Below are 19,365 nucleotides of genomic sequence, written 5' to 3'. Positions count from 1 at the left end.
TCATCATCTCTAGTCATAGTCTCCCATCACAAAAGAGAGACCCCAGAGACACACAAAACCAAATAAATTTATAGGAGTAAACAGTAACTCAGCAGTCCAACAGAACAAGAAGTAACATGAACAGCATGAAAAAGCAAGGAAGAAAAGGAGTACAAACAATGCAGGACAGCCTAAATACTCAGGAGGACCTAGAGGCATCAGAAAAATGGTCAAATAAAGAACTCAAGGAATACCTTAGACAGATGGAGTGGAATCTTAAAGAGGATACGAGACAGCAAATTCAAACAATGAAAGAACACATTGAAAATGAAATACACAAGCAAATAAAAGAAGCAAATAAGCATCTTTATCAGGAGATATAGATTATAAAAAAATCAAACAATAATTTTAGAAATGAAGGAAACTATAAACCAAATTAAAAACTCAAATGAGAGTATCACTAACAGAATGGAGCAAGTAGAAGCCAGAACGTCAGATAATGAAGAAAAAATATATCATCTTGAAAAGAGTCTAGCTAAATCAGGAAGGCTGGTAAAAAATCACGAGAAAAACATCCAAGAGATACGGGATAACATAAAAAAACCAAACTTAAGAGTCATCGGGATAGAGGAAGGTATAGAGGTTCAAACCAAGGGAATGAACAACCTGTTGAATGAAACAATTATACAAAACTTTCCAGACATAAAAAAGGAAATGGATGCACAAATTGTAGATGCGTACAGGACACCGAGCATACAAAATCACAGTAGACCAACGCCAAGACACATTGTTATGAAGATATCCAATATACAGAACAAAGAGAAAATATTAAAAGCTACAAGAGAAAGGAGGCAGATTACATTCAGGGGTAAACCAATAAGGTTAACAACGGATTTGTCATCACAGACGCTGAAAGCGAGAAGATCCTGGAACAACATATTTCAAACTCTGAAAGACATTGGATGCCAAACAAGAATTTTGTATCCAGCAAAATTAAGCTTCAGGTATGACAACAAAATCAAAATCTTTCATGATAAACAAAAGTTAAAAGAATTTGCAGCCAGAAAACCAGCATTGCAAAGCATCTTGAGCAAAACACTACACGAGGAAGAAATGAAAAACAATAACCAAAACCAACAGTGGGAAGTACCACAGTAAGCCAGAGAGCAGGGGGAAAGCTAATCATGGAGAAACAAACAAAATAAAAAAAAAAAAGATAAATAATCAAACATGGCTGGAAGGACAAATCATATATCAATAGTAACTCTAAATGAAAATGGCTTAAACTCATCAATAAAGCGACATAGGCTGGTAACATGGATTAAAAAAACAAATCCAACAATATGCTGCCTCCAGGAGACACATTTGATTGGAAAAGACATACACAGGCTGAAGGTGAAAGGTTGGGAAAAATCATACCACGCGCACGGTCCTCGTAAGCAAGCAGGGATGGCCATCCTCATATCGAATAAAATCGACTTCAAGACTAAGTTAATCAAAAGGGATAAGGAAGGACATTATATACTGTTAAAAGGAACCATTCACCAAGAAGACATAACAATTATCAATATTTATGCACCAAATAATGGTGCTGTGACATTCATAAAACAAACTCTCCTCAAGTTCAAGAGTCAAATAGACCACAACACAATAATTATGGGTGACTTCAACACTCCTCTCTCACCATTGGACAGATCCTCCAAACAAATTTGAATAAAGAAACTATAGAACTCAATAACACAATCAATAACCTAGACTTAACTGACATATATAGAATATATCAACCATCATTAAGTGGATATACTTTTTTCTCAGTAGTACATGGATCCTTCTCAAAAATAGACCATATATTATGCCATAGGGCAACCCTCAGTAAATACAAAGGGGTGGAGATAATACCATGCATTTTATCTGATCATAATGGAATGAAACTGGAAATCAACGATAAAAGAAGGAAGGAAAAATCATACATCTCATGGAAAATGAACAATATGTTACTGAATGATCAATGGGTTACAGAAGACATAAAGGAGGAAATCAAAAAATTCGTAGAGACAAATGAAAATACAGACACAACATATCGGAATCTATGGGACACAATGAAAGCAGTTTTAAGAGGGAAATTCATTGCCTGGAGGTCATTCCTCAAAAAAAGAAAAAACCAACAAATAAATGAGCTCACACTTCATCTCAAAGCCCTAGAAAGGAAGAACAAAACATCAGCAAATATAGCAGAAGGCAAGAAATAATTAAAATCAGAGCGGAAATCAACAAAATTGAAACAAAAGAAACTATTGAAAAAATTGACAAAACTAAAAGTTGGTTCTTTGAAAAAATAAATAAGATTGACAGACCCTTAGCCATGCTAACAAAGAGAAGAAGAGAGAGAACTCAAATTACTAATATACGGGATGAAAAAGGAAATATCACAACAGATGCTACAGAAATACAGAGGACAATTAGAAATTATTTTGAAACCCCATATTCCAATAAAATAGAAGATAGTGAAGACATTGATAAATTTCTTAAGTCATATGATTTGCCCAGACTGAATCAGGAGGATACACACAATTTGAACAGACCAATATCAATGGATGAAATAGAAGAAGCAATCAAAGGACTACCAACAAGAAAAGCCCAGGACCAGATGGGTATACAGCGGAGTTTTACAAAACCTTTAAAGAAGAATTAAAACCAATACTTTTTAAGTTATTTCAGGAAATAGAAAAAGAGGGAGCCCTTCCAAATTCATTCTATGAGGCCAACATCACCCTGATTCCGAAACCAGACAAAGACACCTCAAAGAAAGAAAACTACAGACCAATATCTCTAATGAACCTAGATGCAAAATTCCTCAATAAAATTCTGGCGAATCGGATACCAAAACACATCAAAAAAAATTGTGCACCATGATCAAGTAGGATTCATCCCTGGGATGTAAGGATGGTTCAATATACGGAAATCAATAAACGTTATTCACCACGTCAATAGACTTAAAGATAAGAACCATATGATCATCTCAATAGATGCAGAAAAAGCATTCGACAAAGTACAGCATCCCTTTATGTTCAAAACACTAGAAAAACTAGGGATAACAGGAACTTACCTCAACATTGTAAAAGCTATCTATGCTAAGCCTCAGGCTAGCATCATTCTGAATGGAGAAAAATTGAAGGCATTCCCTCTAAAATCTGGAACAAGACAGGGATGCCCTCTATCACCACTTCTATTCAATATAGTCCTCAAAACACTGGCCAGAGCAATTAGACAGATGAAAGAAATTAAAGGCATCAAAATAGGAAAAGAAGAACTTAAATTATCACTATTTGTGGACGACATGATTCTATACCTAGAAGACCCAAAAGGGTCTACAAAGAAACTACTAGAATTAATAAATGAATTAAGCAAAGTGGCAGGATATAAAATCAACACACATAAATCAAAGGCATTCCTGTATATCAGCAACAAAACTTCTGAAATGGAAATGAGGAAAAGCACCCCATTCACAATATCCTCAAAAAAAATAAAATACTTGGGAATCAACCTAACAAAAGAGGTGAAAGATTTATACAATGAAAACTACAGAACCCTAAAGAGAGAAATAGAAGAAGATCTTAGAAGATGGAAAAATATACCCTGTTCATGGATAGGCAGAACTAACATCATCAAAATGGCGATATTACCAAAAGTTCTCTATAGGTTCAATGCAATGCCAATCAAAATCCCAACGGCATTTCTTGTAGAAATAGAGAAAGCAATCATGAAATTCATATGGAAAAATAAAAGACCCAGAATAGCAAAAGCAACTCTAAGCAGGAAGTGTGAATCAGGCGGTATAGCAATACCAGATTTCAAATTATACTACAGAGCAATAGTAACAAAAATAGCATGGTACTGCTACCAAAACAGGCAGATGGACCAATGGTACAGAATAGAGGACACAGAAACCAATCCACAAAACTACAACTATCTTATATTTGATAAAGGGGCTAAAACCATGCAATGGAGGAAGGATAGCATCTTCAACAAATGGTGCTTGGAAAACTGGAAATCCATATGCAACAAAATGAAACTGAATCCCTTTCTCTTGCCATGCACAAAAGTTAACTCAAAATGGATCAAGGAGCTTGATATCAAATCAGAGACTCTGCGCCTGATAGAAGAAAAAGTTGGCTCCGATCTACCTATTGTGGGGTCGGGCTCCAAATTTCTTAATAGGACGCCCATAGCACACGAGTCAATAACAAGAATCAACAAATGGGACTTACTTAAACTAAAAAGTTTTTTCTCAGCAAGAGAAACAATAAGAGAGGTAAATAGGGAGCCTACATCCTGGGAACAAATTTTTACTCCTCACACTTCAGATAGAGCCCTAATATCCAGAGTATACAAAGAACTCAAAAAATTAGACAATAAGAGAACAAATAACCCAATCAATAAATGGGCCAAGGACCTGAACAGACACTTCTCAGAGGAGGACATACAATCGATCAACAAGTACATGAAAAATGCTCACCATCTCTAGCAGTCAGAGAAATGCAAATCAAAACCACCCTAAGATACCATCTCACTCCAGTAAGATTGGCAGCCATTATGAAGTCAAACAACAACAAGTGCTGGCGAGGATGTGGGGAAAAGGGTACACTTGTACATTGCCTGTGGGACTGCAAATTGGTGCAGCCAATTTGGAAAGCAGTATGGAGATTCTTTGGAAAGCTGGGAATGGAACCACCATTTGACCCAGCTATTCCCCTTCTTGGACTATTCCCTAAAGACCTTAAAAGAGCGTACTATAGGGACACTGCTACAACAATGTTCATAGCAGCACAATTCACAATAGCTAGACTGTGGAACCAACCTAGATGCCCTTCAATAGATGAATGGATAAAAAAAATGTGGCATTTATACACAATGGAGTATTACTCTGCACTAAAAAATGACAAAATCATGGAATTTGCAGGGAAGTGGATGGCAGTAGAGCAGATTATGCTAAGTGAAGGCAGCCAATCCCTTAAAAATAAATGCCAAATATCTTCTCTGATACAAGGAGAGCAACTAAGAACAGAATAGAGAGGAAGAGCATGAGAAGAAGATCACCACTAAACAGGGATGAGAGGGGGGAGGGAAAGAGAGAGAGAAGGGAAATTGCATGGTAAAGGAAGGAGACCCTCATTGTTATACAAAATTACATATAAGAGGAAGTGAGGGGAAAGGGGAAAAAACAAGAGAGAGAAATGAATTACAGTAGATGGGTTAGGGAGAGAAGATGGGAAGGGAGGGAAGGGGAGGGGATGGGGGACAGTAGAGGATAGGAAAGGCAGCAGAATACAACATACACTAGTATGGCAGTAGGTAAAAAAGTGGATGTGTAACTGATGTGAATCTGCAATATGTATATAGGGTAAAAATGGGAGGTCATAATCTGCTTGAATCAAATGTATGAAATATGATATGTCAAGAACTTTGTAATGTTTTGAACAACTAATAATAAAAAAAAGAAAAAAAATAAACTTAAAAAAAATGTCCTAACCAAATGACTGTGAGAAAAGCAGATGTGGATTTCAGTAGTTGAATTTACCAAAACCACATCGAGGTTAAATGATGATGTAAGAGTAATTCAGTGAGATACTAGGAGGAAAGCAGATATATAGTATATTTTGAGTAATAATATGTTGATTTCTGGGTTCTACCTTAAATGCAATGAAATGTAAAAGTTAGGGTTTGAATATGTATTTTTATAAAACTCTTGAGCTGATTCTTATGCATGTTGAAGATTAAGGATGACAGCTTTGGGATGCTTCTATAATGCAGAACACTATTTCTCTAAAACAAAACCTGGGAGTTCTGCTGAGGAAGAAGAGTCTGAGATCCTGGCAATTTCCAGAAACTTTCCACCCAGCTCAAGCCCTAACTGGCTGCACGAACCTGGGCACAGCTGTCAAAGCAGATGACCTTGGTCAGGTGTGATTGGTCCAGTATCATCTCAGGATGGGTCAGGTAGGCAAGGCTTTGTCAGCATAAGAAAGTTGCTGTTTCTTTGCGGGTAGTTTGGGGGTTCTATAGAAGAAATAAAAGACGGAAAGGAGGCCCAAAGGAAGGACAAGGGGGAAAAGATTTTAATTCAGAAATTCCACATGCTTTTCAGGTTTGTGACTCCTCAAGCCAGTCTCTCTTCCAGACCTGTACCCCCAAATTCCTGAGAAGTCTGAAAATTACCTGAGCACTAATAATTAATCACCACAAAAAACATGAGCAAAGAGAGTTATGATATCTTGAGGAACTTATAATTTAGGGGACTTTCCAGCACTACCTATTGATCATATAATGAAGACCATGTCAGCCTACAGTTTCTGAGAGTGATGATACCACCTGGAGATTACTGGACTGATATCATTCCTATAGACCTTTCTGTACCCACCCCTCACCAAGTTGCCTTTGGAAGAAGAGCCAGGAACCCCCAAAATGCATCTGTCACTCTCATTATGGTCCTCAGGCTCCCTTAAATGTGTATTTTTTGCTTTACCCCCATGGGTATCTCTCTTGAGACTGTCCTCATTCTTCCTTGAACATGCACTTACTTTCCTAAATAAGCCTCTATTTATGCCTCTGACTGGTGTGTGCTGAAACTCTTTACTGTCATTTATGTCATAAACCCTTGGTCCTGAGTGGAGTTTCCCTCTCTCCAGAATTCCTCAGATCCTTCTTCAGAGGCATCTCTTCTCCCATGACAGTTTCAACTCATCACAAGATGTTTATTGATCAGAACTGTTGGAAATTCAAGGTGACTTGGACCAAAGAAAACCGATGCAAAGTGGAGGCAGAGAGGCAGACAAAAGTGATGAGTCTAACCAAGTCCCCATTGCTGAATTAATATTAAAAGTAGACTTGGATCAAATTCTGCCATACCTTCCATTTTTATTGGCAAGGAGACAACAAATGACAGCTGCTCTGTGAGCTGATGTAACACTATTCTGGTGAATAGTTGATAACTTCCTATTTGGATAAGAGGATAGTCCTCTGTGAATTGAGAATGATACAGACCAAATACACTCCAACTCTAGAGTGTACCAAGGTATTAGGATACTGGGCTTGCTGATTTGGTATGATGATAGTTACTAAGACCAAAAAATCTTTCTAGCTCATGGTTTGTCTTCACTTCTATTTATTTTGACTTATTTTATCAAGGAAAAGCGGTTTTGAATATTCCTTATGCTAATAAACCCTTGGGTGTTGGTTATGATACATATATTTAAAATTCTTATTAAAATCCTTTGGAGGTTGGTATTCCTGATAAGTGAATTTCAAACACTAAGTATATGCCTTTAGATGATGCACAATATACTGAGCAATTTTGAAATAAATTACCACCCAGCAAATATTAGCACAAAAGTATTTCCTTTCTACCTAGTATGTATTGGCCTCAAAGTTAAGAAGTACCTTGGCAATCCATGTGAAGTCTTGAATTAAAGGTGGATTTGCACTGGGTTGTCCAATTGAGTTTTTTCTTACTGGTTTTGGATGTCTTTCAAATGTGACACTGTCATGTTGGAGAAACAGATCATTGCACACGTCTAGCTTTTCCCTTCTTCCCGCAAGGGGGCAGCATTAGCTCCAATTGAGAACCACTGTTTGTTATAAACTTAGGGTGTCTTTCAGCCATTTGTGTTAAAAATAATTTAGATTTCCATCACCTTACACTGAGCATCAAATGGGCAGGTGTAAAACTGGGCTTGAAGCTACTTAGAATTAAGGGCAGGGCAGGGGATATGGGTCATGTGAGGGGAAGAACCTAGGAGTTGGGATTGGGTGGGGGTTAGGGCTGTGTATTAGGGGAGGTGGGGAGGAGTTGTCTGTCTTGGGAATGATATCACAGCTAGGTTATTTGGAGTGTCAAAACAAATGTGAGATCTCTGGAGTCAGGATAATAGAGAAGACTTGAAGACCAGCAAAGTCTAATAGAGGATTTTATATTTGTTGAGGGATGCCAAAAGGAATCCTTTCCTGCTGAGGGTGTTTACATGTTTTGACACTTTGTGATTGGGAAAGCTAAAGTTCAGTGGAGGCATGAAAGTAATAGTGCCTTTAGGAGTGTGACTCTCCTGGGAATCCAGATGTTAGTAAAGGCAGTGGACCCTCTCACACATTAGGACTGGTGTTTGAGAAATTGATTCCATTCTCCGTCTTGAACTAGTGATTTATTTAAAACAAATATTTCCAGAAGGCCTGTTATTGCTTAGTTAGGTACTGTAGACAGGCAAAACATTTCTGTTTAGATGTTTTATTTGCCATTAACTATTTTGAAGTAAGTGCATTGTCCCATTCAGAATATTTCAGAAGGGATGGACCTACAGCTGTGGTTGTCAGCTTTGGCTACACATTGGAATCACTTCGGGAGTTATTTAAAACTTTTGACACACACAAAACACAATAGTTCTAACCCAACATTACCGGTGTCTCTATATTTCTCTTTTTCAAGTTCCAGATGGAAATCAAAGAAATCAAAATTCCTCCTTGTTATTCCTGTTCTTCAGGGATGCACAATCTCTGAGATGTCACATTCTCTTTTGCACATTTGTGTAACCAGTAAAGGGGAGTTGACTCGACAGAACTCAACCACAAGAATGTAGCTATAACTAAAAGACTTCTAGGGTTCAGATGGGCTACATAATTTTTACAGCCCCCATATCCATTACCACTGCCCCTCAGCCCAACACAATAATATTTTCAGTCTCTGGGAATGCATTGTGTGGGGTTTGACATACATGATTCTGCTCTAACAATGAAGTCAAGTCTCCTTAAAACAAATTCAGAGAAGTGAACAAAGGAATATAAATAACAGAAGGACACTGCCTAAGTCAAAGTCAAGCCATTCTTGCTCTCTGCTCTGGAACAAAGATATTAATGGCATTTGAGTCCATTTAATTTTATATAAAGAGCAGACAATCATTCCTCCATTGTTTCTTTGTCCATACCAAGGACCATCAGTAACTCTATAGAAAAAAAGATCCTTGTTCTTTTCTTCTGTTACTCTCAGTGCTGTTTTTGGCTTCTCTAATCAGATGAGTCATTCCTGGAATATGCCGTTTGTTTTATGTTTGTGGCACTCAGAAAAGCAGGGCAGCTCACCTGCTCCACTCCACAGCTGACTCTAGCTGGGAAAGCTCCCCACATCTGTGTCTATAATAAAAAGCCTACAAAAGCAAAAAATAAATCTTTTTTTTCTACCTCCATTTCTCCTGCACATTAAAGGCTCATCACCTAAAGTCATGATCTTGGCTCTGAATTGGGTTGCAGCATCTGATCTGATGGCACAAAGAGAGATCAATATCTGCCACTGTAAAAAGTCAATGGAACATAAATTAAGAAAAGAATATTGTCTAGTTCTGGCCCCAAGCAGTGACTGGTTGGGTGCAAGCCATATGTTTGGTCAATGAAAAACAGAAAGCAACTTTACTTAACAGCAGGGTAGACTATGCTAGGATTATATTTTGTGCTATTCTTACTTCTCTTTATTGATCTCTAAATAATGAATTGAAGCATGATGATCCTCTCTGAAGTTAAATTTACAACCAAATGTTATCAGAAAGTTTCTAACTGTGGCTAGAGAAATATGTGAAACTGGTCGAGGCATTGATGGCTGTTGAAGCTAAGCATTTTGAGCATATAGGGTGATTTTGGCCAGCCCCAGGACCATCGTATCTAATGTCTTCAAGAGTATTTTAGGGTGGTAGTTTAATTGGCTGTGGAGTAGCAAATGTACAACATTTCTGTCCTTCCTTTGGCCTTGACACCTTTTCCGAACATAAGATTCCAGCTTTTATAATTTTCAAAAGGGAAATAATTTTTTCTGATAATAAAATGAGTGCAGAGTTTTTATGTTTTTTGTTGGAAAATAATTCAAGAAACTCATGAAAGCAGAACAGAAATCTCACTCATTCCACCACTACTCACAGTTCTCACTGATTACATGTTAGTATGTCTATTTCCAGTTTTTTTTTTGTGTGTGTGTGTATACGCGTGCACGCGCGTGCACTTTCACATACACATATTTCAAAGTGGAAATGTAATGTAGGTAGTGTGGGAACTGAATAGCCTCCTCCTTTCTTTCATTTTTTAATTGATTAAAAATTATTGACTAAGATTTAATGCAAAGGAAGGTCAAATTGTCACATTAATTACTGATTTACATGGGAGGAAGCTTTCTGGCGGCCACAGGAGAACTTCCTAAGACCTAATAAGGAGGCTCATTATGAGACAGACTTCCTTGTCTTGCCACAGAACTTGCTGGACTACAGGTGTCCCTCCACACAGGGTGGGGTCCTTTTAAATGAAAAGTATTGAAAGTCAGAGGAGAATCTAGACGTTTGATAGCTCACTCCACAGACAAAACCAAAGGATGGACTCTGCATATGATTCATTTTCAAACTCAAGCACAACTCCTTTCCTTGGAAGGATTGGGGGTAGAGGGTGGAATTTAATATTAATAGGACTTTCTTTACCTGACAAGGGAAAACATAAACTCCCTATCCTTACAATCTGCTTTATTACTTGATGTAATATATCCATCTTTACATATAGTTTTGTGTATGGAATAAAAATTTAAAGCTGGCATATGCTAAAGAGCAGCCATGAGGATGGTTATGTTAAAGTAGAAGGGTCTGTAGAAATCTAGGAAAACCCAAAAATTGGCTTTCAAAGAACAGGAAATGAGGCAACGGCAACTCTGAAATCACTTAATGATATATGAGGGTATAGCTCACTCATATCACCCCAAATAACATTTTTTCTCAATATTTGAGGGTTACATAACTATTTTTATTTTTGGCTTTATCAACTTTCACATTTACCTTTTAACTACCACCTCTTCTTTCTTTTTCTTTTTTTAAAATTTGGTACCAGGGATTGCACCCAGAGGTTCTTAACCACTGAGCCACATCCCCAACCCTTTTAAATTTTTATTTTGAGACTGGGTCTCACTATGTTGTTTGTAGTCTAATTAGGTTGCTGAGGCTGGCTTTGAACTTGGCAATTATCCCACCTCAGCCTCCTGGGTTGCAGGGATGACAGGCATTTGTCTTTTAAAGATGAACCCTTCCCTGTCTTTCTCTCCATTTGCAGTGCTGGGAACTGGAGGTTTGTGCTCTCCCACAGTTTACATTGCTGAAGCCTGATCCACAATGTCATGCTATTATGAGATGGGGAGTTTGTGAGGTGATTAGGTCATAAAACCATTAATTGATTGGGTTTTTTTTTGGTGTTAAGATTTTTGATTTTTTTATGTATTCTAGAGATTAGTACTCTGACGTGCGAGTGGTAAGAATTTGTTCCCAATTAACAGGCTCTCTATTCATCTCACTGATTGTTTCTTTTGCTGAGAAGAAGCTTTATAGTTTGACTCCATCCCATTTATTGATTCTTGATTTTAATTCTTGTGCTATAGAAATCCTATTAAGGAATTTGGGGCCTAATCCCACATGATGAAGATTAGGACCTACTTTTTCTTCTAATAGACACAGTGTCTCTGGTTTAATTCCTAGGTCCCCGATCCACTTTGAGTTGAGTTTTATGAATGGTGAGAGATAGGAGTTTAATTTCATTTTGTTGTATATGGATTTCCAATTTTCACAGCACCATTTGTTGAAGAGGCTATCTTTTCTCCAATGTATGCTTTTGGCGCCTTTGTCAAATATAATTGTAATTATGTGGGTTTTTCTCTGTGTTCTCTATTCTGTACCATTGGTCTACAAGTCTATTTTGGTGCCAATACCATGCTGCTTTTGTTATTATTGCTCTGTAGTATAGTTTAAGTCTGGTAGAGTGATGCCACCTGCTTTACTCTTCTTGCTAAGGCTTGCTTTAGCTATTCTGGGTCTCTTATTTTTCCAGATGAATTTCATGACTTCTTTTTCTATTTCTGTGAGGAATGTCATTGGGATTTTGATTGGAATTGCATTAAATCTGTACAGTGCTTCTTGTAGTATGGTCATTTTGACAATATTAATTCTGCCTATCCAAGAACAAGGTAAATCTTTGCATTTCCTAAGGTCTTCTTTAATTTTTTTCTTTAGCGTTCTGTAGTTTTCACTGTAGAGGTCTTTCACCTCTTTCATTGATTCCCAAGTATTTTACTTTTTTATACTATTGTAAATGGTGTAGTTTTCCATTCAGAGGATTTGTAACTGATATACAGAAATGCCTTTGACTTATGGGTGTTGATTTTGTATCCTGATACTTTGCTGAATTCATTTACTAGTTATAGAAATGTCCTGGTGGAACTTTTTGGATCTTCTAGGTATAGAATCATATCGTCAGCAAATAGTGCTAATGGGCCAAGGAACTGAACAGACACTTCTCAGAAGAAGATATACAGTCAGTTAACAAATATATGAAAAAAATGTTCAACATCTTTAGCAATTAGAAAAATGCAAATCAAAACTACACTAAGACTGATGTGATTCTGCAATCTGTATACGGGGTAAAAATGGGAGTTCATAACCCACTTGAATCAAAATGTGAAATATGATATGTCAAGAACTATGTAATGTTTTTAACAACCAACAATAAAAATTATATAAAAAAAAACTACACTAAGATTTCATCTCACTCCAGTCAGAATGGCAGCTATTAAGAATACAAACAACAATAAGTGTTGGCAAGGATGTGGGGAAAAAGTCACACTTATACATTGCTGGTGGGACTGCAAATTGGTGTAGCCAATATGGAAAGCAATATGGAGATTTTTTTGAAAACTGGGAATGGAAAGATCATTTGAACCAGCTATCCCACTCCTTGGTTTATACCCAAAGGACTTAAAAACAGCATACTACAGGGACACAGCCACATCAATGTTTATAGCAGCACAATTCACAATAGCTAAACAATGGAACCAACCTAGATACCCTTCAGTAGATGAATGGATAAAGAAAACTTGGTATGTATACACAATGAAATATTATTCAGCATTATAAGAGAATAAAATTATGGGATTTTCAGGTAAATGGATGAAGATGGAGAATATAATGCTAAGTGAAGTTAGCCAATCCCCAAAAGACAAATGTCAAATGATTTCTCTGATTTAAGGATGCTGATCCATAATATGCTGTGGGGAGGGGAGGGGAGGATTAAATAAATTCTAGATAGAGCAAAGGGAAAAAAGGGAGGGAGGGGAAGGAAGGGAGTATTAGGGTAGGAAAGATGGTGGAATATGATGGCCCTCATTACCCTAAGTACATGTAAGAGGACAAGAAAGATGTGACTCTACTTTGTGTACAACCAGAGATATGAAAAATTGTGCTCTATATGTGTAATATTAATTGTAATGTATTCTGTTGTCATATATAACAAATCAAAATTTAAAAATAATCAAATCTTAAAAAAAACCCAGAGTCCTTATGAATGGGGTCTGTACCTTCATAAGGGACTGAAGAGACCAGTTTTCTCCTTGTGCTATGTGAGGATACAATGAAAAGGCTCCTCTATGAATAGGGAGTGGGCCCCAACAGCTGCCGGGATCTTGACTTCCCAACCTCCAGTATAATTGTTTGTTGTTTATAAGCCACCCAATTTATGGTATTTTGTTCTAGCAGTCTTAAGGGAGTCAAACATCTGCTTAACTGTGCCACAGCTTCAAATCATCAAGGGAGATAACTTTAATATATCTTTTGTAACCATAATTAAAGTCTTCCATGTGGCCTCTAAAGGCAGATTCTGAAAATATAAAGCTACAATGTTTTCATTTTTATGATATGTAAAATTTGGTAATTGCTAAACAGTTGTGTTCTGATTGTAATTTATTTTCTGTATTTCAATGTAAATTCTATTCTACTCAAGGTGAAGAGGAGTCTCCTTAAACTACACTGATGACTCAGAATCATTCCTTATTTTGGTTACTTCACATATAATCTATCACATCTTTTGCATGGATTTTTTCGTGTTTTTTTTTTTTTTTTGGTACTGGGGATTGAACTCCGGGGCACTTGACAACTGAGCTACATCCCCAGCCCTATTTTAGTATTTTAATTTAGAGTCATGATCTCACTGAGTTGTTTAGTGCCCTGCTTTTGCTGAGGCTGGCTTTGAACTCAGGATCCTCCTGCCTCAGCCTCCTGAGCCACTGGGATTATAGGCATGCATCATCCTGCCTGGCTTCCAGTTGTTCTTAAATAGACTTAATGAGATATGATTTACAAGCCACAAAACTCATCCATTGTAAGTGTAAAATTCAATGACATTTTAGTGAATTTTTGGTTGTATAACCATCACTACATCCAGATTTAGAATATTTATTCACCCTGTAAAGTTCCTTTGTGTTTCTTTGTAGCCACTTCCTGCACCCACCACCAGCTCCAGGCAAGCGCTACTCTGATTTGTCTTTATAGATTTGCCTTTTTTTATAAATATGGAATGATATAATATGTAGTCTTTTGTGTCTGGCTTCTTTGAAGTATGTCTTTGATGTCTACCCATATTATAGCATATATCAGTAGGTCCACTTTAAAAAATTAATGAGTAGTGTTCTAATGTATAGAGGCACTACTTTATTTTTTACACATTTACATTACACATGGGCATTTGAATCATTTCTAGTTTGGGGCTATTATGATAAATACATACTGCTTTAAAATTTGTGTGACTGTGTGGACAACTGTCTTCATTTCTCTCATGTAGATACTTAGCACATGACTCAGTAAATCCACTCCTAAGTATATATTTAATTTTTAAAAGAAATTGCCAGACTGTTTCCTGAAGTGGTAGTACCATTTGACACTCATCTGGCAATGTATAAAAGCTGCAGTCTCTTCATACACTCACCAACCCTTGCTGTTATCACTTTTTGGATGTAAGCCATTCTGGTGGTACAGTGATATCTTATTGTGGTTTACATTAACATATTCTTAATGACTGTATTTTTGAGAATGAGAAGATGTTTAGGAGGTACAGAATTTCTGTTTTATAAGAAGAAAAGTGTTCTGGAGATGGATTGTGGTGATGATTGTGCAACATTACAAATGTATGAAATGTCACTGAACTGAACACTTAATGATTAATATGGTAAAATTTGCATTTTGTATATTTTACCACCATAAAAATTAGAAATGAAACTCTTCAGGCTTCCACTAGAACTCTTATTTTTAGTCTTAATCAGCTGGTGTGGCCCAAGGCCCAAGGTTTTAAGTATATAAGACAGGCTAATCGGGCATGATATTCCCAGGACTTAGAGGTGATATGTAAGGAGTTGGTCAGAAGCCAATTCTAAGGAACTTTGGAATGTGTAGGGTTTGGGCAACTCAGGACTCCTGAGTTAACTCTTTATTGCCCAGGTAGCAATCTTGTCAACACAGAAACTTGAAAGTAGACTCTTTTCACCATTGAATTGTATTAATAGTTGTTATGGTTTAAATATCTGTGTCCCCTCTAAAATTCATGTTGAAATTTAATCTTCAATGCAACAGCAGTAAGAGATGAGCCTTTTAGGAAGTGATTGGGTCTTGAGGACTCCTCCTACTTGAATTTGAGTAAGGCCTTTATTATAGAAAGTGTCATATAGCTTTTGGCCCCTTTGCCCTTCTGATCCTTCCGTGTGAAGAAATAATGTCTGTCCTTTCTGGAGGATGCAGTGACAAGGCACCATCTTGGAAACTGAAAGCAGCCCTCATCAGACACATGATTTCACTCCTAAATACCTTGACCTTGGACTTTCCAGGACCCAGAATGGCAAATAATAAATTCTTGTTGTTTACAAGTCAGTCTGTGGCATTTTGTTATAGTAGCACAAGAGAAATGATATTATCTTATCAATATTGAATCTCATAATTCATGAATAAAACATATTTTCATGCATACATTGATCTTCTTTGATTTCTTTTAGTAGTTATCAATGTATAGCTATTACGCTTTAAAAATCATTTCTATATGGGGCTGAGTCATAGCTCAGTGGTACTAGCACATGTGAGGCACTGGGTTTGAACCTCAGTGTCCCATAAAAACAAACAAATAAATAAAATAAAGTTATAAAAATCACTTCTAAATATTTTCTATATATTATTTTTGATGTCTTGTGAAACAAATTGCTAATTTAATTTTTGAATTGTTCTTTTGCTTGGATGAAAAAATTATATGCTGTACTTACCATATCCTCTTCTCTTCTGTATTTTATTGATTTCTTTAATGTTTAAAGTCACTCTAATTTTTTTAAAAAATAAGACTTTATTTTTAAGAGCAGTATTAGCTTCACAGAAAAGTTGAGTGATTTCCCACATAACTCCTAGCCCTCTCTTCCTCCATCAGAATGGTACATTTGTTGCAGCTGAAGAACCCACACTGACACAGCAGTATCATCCAAAGTTTATAGTTGATATTAATCTTCACTCTTGGTGTAGTGCATGTATAGGTTTTGACAAATATAATGATATGTACCTCCCATGATGGTGTCATACAGAGTAGTTTCACCTTCATAATAACCCTCTGTGCTTCTGTCAGTCCCTAGTAACTAACCAAGGACAATTGTTAATGTTTATTTATTTTTATTGTTGGATAGTACACATAATTTTAATTTTATTGTATAGGAGCTGATGTCTTCTCCAGCTCAAATACTTTGTTGATGATATTAGTATTAGTGTTTTCCCCACAATTTTATTAGTGAATTGTAGTAATATATTTATACTTATTAATATGTAATATTATTATTATATTCATACTTGCACATATAGTTTGGCCAATATCACTCCCCACATTTTTTCCCTCCTTCTCCTCCTTCCCCTCTTCTCATCTTCTGGTCTGTTTTCTCTGTTCTACTGATCTCCCTTTGATTTTCATGAGACACCCCCCCCCCCCCCCCCACACTTCTTTTCCTTTTTTCTCTCTAGCTTCCACATATCAGAGAAATCATATGACAGTTAACCTTCTGAGTTTGCTATTTCACTGAACACAATGGTCTTAAATTCCTCCCATTTTTTCTGACAAAATTTCTTTCTTTCTTTCTTTTTGGTGACTGAATAAAACTTCATTGTGTATAGAACCATTTTCTTTTTTTTTTTGTCTTTATGCATGAACTTTTTTTGCATTACATTTCTTATTACACATATATACCACAATTTTTCATATCTCTCTTTGTATATGTATTTATCTGTTGATGAACATCTAGACTGGCTCTGTAGTTCGGCTATTGTGAATTGTACTGCTATAAATATGGATATGCATGTATTACTATAATATAGTGACTTTAATTCTTTAGGAAAAATACTGAGGAGGGGTATAATTGTGTCATATGGTGAATCCATGCCTAGCCTTTTGAAGAACCCCCATACTGACTTCATTAGTGACAACTATTAATCTTTTACTGATTTTTTTTACTCCATAGTTTTGTCTTTTTAAAACGTCATATAGATGGAATTATGCAGTATATAGTTTTTTTTTTTCCAGATTGACTTATTTCACTTAGTAATATGCACATAAGTCTTTTCATGGCTTGATATTGCATTTCTTTTTAATGTCGAATAATATTCCATTGTCTAGTAGTACCAATGTTTATGTTTTCATTTGTTTTTGTTTTTGTGGTTTTGGGGATTGAACCCAGGGCCTTGAGCATTCAAGGCAAGCACTCTACCAACTGGGCTATATCCCCTGCCCCATGTTTTCATTTGTATTCATGTTCCTACTAAAGGACAATTTGGCTGCTTCCAAGGTTTGGCAGTTACGAATGAAGTTGCTATGCATATTTGTGTATAGGTTATATTTTGGAGGTGTGTGTGGGGGCATAAGTTTTCAATTTCTTTGGAGGTTTCTGTTGATGTATCCTCTTGCATATATTCCTCAGCCATATTCAGTTTAATAATAATCAAGGACATTTTAAAATTTCTGTCACAGAGTTTTCCATCTCTAATACTTTCTGCTTCTTTCTCTTTTTTCTTAGAATTTTCATCTCTCTGCTTACATTGCCATCTTTTCTTGCATGCTATCTATCCAGTAGCTTCCTTAAGTGTATTCATCACAGTTTAAAAAAAAATTCCCAATCCAGTAATTCCAACATCTCTGTCATATCTGAGTTTGGTTCTGATGCTTACTTTCTATCTTCAAACTGGTTTTAAAATTTTTTTTAGTATGCCTTATAATTGTTCTGGTTAGCCAGGCATGATTTACTCAGTAAAAGAAATTACAAGCCAGTTGGCCTTTTGTAATGTGGTCATAAGGTATCTGGAGAGGGGAAGTGTCCTATGGGCCTCTGAGTAGGTCTTAGTCTCTTAGTGAGCTTGTGCCTCTGGAATGTGAACCTAGTAAGTATACATTAGTTTCCCCCTCATTTAGGTTGTACAGGATGACTTGAGTGAGCTTGAGTTGGGTATTTCCCTTCCCAATAAAACTCTAGCAAGTTAGGATCTGGTTAAATAGCTTTTTTATGCCAGAAGCAGAGGGAAGGTTCCCTCCCACCGTCCACACTCACTGACCTGATAGAGTTCCAAGAAGTAAAATTCACACAAGTGTGGAGATCTCCCAAAGAATGGGTCCCCCCAAATAGTCTTTACCTCTCAACCTTGTCAACACTGAGCCCTTGTCAGCTTCAAATACAGTTCAGGTGTTCCTGCTGTGGCCCTGGTTCTCAGGGAGGTTTCCCCTCTCTAAGTTGTGATTCTCTGTATGTTCCATCTTTTTAATTTGGGGGGGGGGGCAGGGTTTTACACTGTTAACTGCCTTTCACTCATTCCTAAGAAGACTTGTTGATCTTTCAGTTTGTTCAGGCTTTTTGTTAGGATAGGGTGGAAATTTCCAAGCTTCTTACATGCTGGAATGGACGTAGAAAAAAATTTTCTTCTTTTTAAAGACATTTATCTAATTACAGCAAATGTTAACTTTTTGCCACATTTACCCTTCCCTTTATATATATGGATGATTGTTTTCTACTGGCCATTTGAAACTGAGCTACAGATATAATGACCATTACTCTAAATATTTTAGAATGCATCTTCTAAGAATAAGGACATATCCTCCAATATCACAACATCATTATTACAACTAAGAAAATTAATAATTACTTTTAGTGAATTCCTAGGTTAATATCCCAATAGTAGGTTTGGTAATGTATCACTCGACCTGAGATTTAGGTTTTTACTATCTTGTATAATGTACACCATCCTATTTTTTTCTTTTTAGTTTTGTTCTTATTTTACCAAGTTATCTTCAAGTAATTCCTAAGAAAGGGTGTGCGGACAGTAAATGTTTGAGTTGGAAATGGTTTTATTTTGCATTTTTTGCTTGAACTGATCCATTTGGCTGACTGTAAAATTTTGAATTTAAAAGTCTTTTACCTTTAGCTTAGAAAATCTTATTTTGTGGTCTTTTAGCTTTTGCTGCTGCTCATGAGAAGACAGATGCTGATAAACTTATTGTTCC

This window comes from Marmota flaviventris, chromosome 13, assembly GCF_047511675.1.
Source record: "Marmota flaviventris isolate mMarFla1 chromosome 13, mMarFla1.hap1, whole genome shotgun sequence".
Classification (NCBI taxonomy): Eukaryota; Metazoa; Chordata; class Mammalia; order Rodentia; family Sciuridae; genus Marmota; species Marmota flaviventris.
Note: the sequence above shows the minus strand (reverse complement) of the source record.